Below are 2,257 nucleotides of genomic sequence, written 5' to 3'. Positions count from 1 at the left end.
TCTAACAGGGACACCAACAGTTTTTGCACAGTGAGCAGTACTTTGAGTGTGTGTTGCTAATGACTCTCAGCTACAACCACACCCCAGTTTTAGCACAATATCTGTAAAATTGATAGAATTTAAATTATTTTGGTGTTTTTTTAAGGTCAGTTGGATGTGGCGGCCATCTTGAGTGGAGTTGACTCTCAAAGTACATCAGCTGTGGATGCACATCCGGCGATTTCTTCTGCAAGTTTCAATAAGATTAGATTCATGAGATCTTGTGCTAACAGACACAAGAAGAGAGGCACTGAACAGGAGAAAAGATTGCATCCCAGCATGGTTCTGCCTTCTGTCCCTGTCCAAACTCGTCCAGCAGAGTGGACGTTTTCTCCAGTGTTGTGTGAGGCGGAGTAAAGTGGACTTTAGCAGTAGCGGTTACATAAACTGTTTTGGGTTTCTCAGTGGAAAGAACACAGAGCAGCACGGTGGAGCAGTGGCCCACTCAGCTGCTCACAGCACAAAGGGTCAATCCAGCTGCTCTGAGCTGCGTCGGCACCAGATTCATCCGAAACGATCAGGTTTCCTCCTAAACTCACGGGTTTCAGTCCAGCCCTCTAATGTAAAGGATTAGCTTATAGGAAGAGAGACCACACACGGACAACATCCTGGAAGTGTTTAAAGCCGTCAGCTTCTCTGCAAAATATGAGAACTAAGTGCTACACAACGACTGGAAGGTGCTAAAAAAGATAAGTTGGTAGAGCTAAAAGAAGCAAAAAACTAGCTCAAAGCTGAAAGTATTAAAAGGCAAGCTAAACAAAGCTAAACAGCAAACAGCTAGCTAGAAGCTAAATACAGAAAAAGGCTAGCTAAAAGTGGCAACTGGCTAGTTAAAAGTAACAAAAGTCAAAGTAGAAGCTAAAAGTAATACATGGCTAGCTAAAAGTTTAAAAGTCTACCTAAAAGTTAAAAGAGCGAAAGCCTAGCTAAAAACTAAAAGGATCAAAAAGCTATCTATAAGCTAAAAGTAGCAGATTTGGAGCTAAAGGTTGCAGAATTGTAGCTAAAACTAGCAGAATTGTAGCTAAAACTAGCAGAATTGGAGCTAAAACTAGCAGAATTGTAGCTAAAAGTAGCAGAATTGTAGCTAAAACTAACAGAATTGTAGCTAAAAGTGGCAGAATTGTAGCTAAAAGTAGCAGAATTGGAGCTAAAAGTAGCAGAATTGTAGCTAAAACTAGCAGAATTGTAGCTAAAACTAGCAGAATTGGAGCTAAAACTAGCAGAATTGGAGCTAAAACTAGCAGAATTGGAGCTAAAAGTAGCAGAATTGTAGCTAAAAGTAGCAGAATTGTAGCTAAAAGTGGCAGAATTGGAGCTAAAAGTAGCAGAATTGGAGCTAAAGGTTGCAGAATTGGAGCTAAAGTTTGCAGAATTGGAGCTAAAAGTAGCAGATTTTGAGCTAAAAGTAGCAGAATTGGAGCTAAAAGTAGCATATTTGGAGCTAAAGGTTGCAGAATTGGAGCTAAAAGTAGCAGAATTGGAGCTCCAAGCAAAACATAGCATAAGAAGAGAACAACAGAGCCAGTAGCTGAAGCCGATTTTAAAGAGGACAAAGTTTAAAGGAACTCAAGAGACCTCGAAGTATTTATATGGGGAAATATTTGTAAATAAAGTTAAATATTGTAAAAGTATAACAACTTTTAAAAAATAAAAGTCATAGTACTCATCTCATGAATGAGTTGAGGAATTTGAGATATAAACAGCTAAAATAGCACATAGTATGCAGAAGAGAAATGTACGGAAAACTAAAAAACTAGGAAAACAGAATGCTGAATCAGCCTTAATGAAACTAAGCCAAACTGTTGGCTTATTTTTTCTAACATCAGCTGCATGAATTACATGTTAATGTGAAGTGAAATCCGTTCATTATTGCCTGCCACCAAAAGGCGGAGGCAGACAACAGGATTTTTGCTCGTGACTGTCTGTTAGCAAAACTTTCCTACACTTTTCTCATTCTCACTTATCAATTGATCAGTGTAAATATAATTAGAACCATATTTAACCCCTTTTACATTATGTCAACATTGTGTACATTATTATCATCATAATTAAACATTATTAGCTTATTTAGCATCTTTATACAGGTGCTGGTCATAAAATTAGAATATCATGAAAAAGTAGATTGATTTCAGTAATTCCATTTAAAAAGTGAAACTTGTATATTATATTCATACATTACATACAAAGTCATATATTTCAAATGTTTATTTCGTTT

Source organism: Kryptolebias marmoratus, linkage group LG1, assembly GCF_001649575.2.
Source record: "Kryptolebias marmoratus isolate JLee-2015 linkage group LG1, ASM164957v2, whole genome shotgun sequence".
Classification (NCBI taxonomy): Eukaryota; Metazoa; Chordata; class Actinopteri; order Cyprinodontiformes; family Rivulidae; genus Kryptolebias; species Kryptolebias marmoratus.
The sequence above is the reverse complement of the archived record's forward strand: the minus strand, read 5'-3'. Positions refer to the sequence as shown.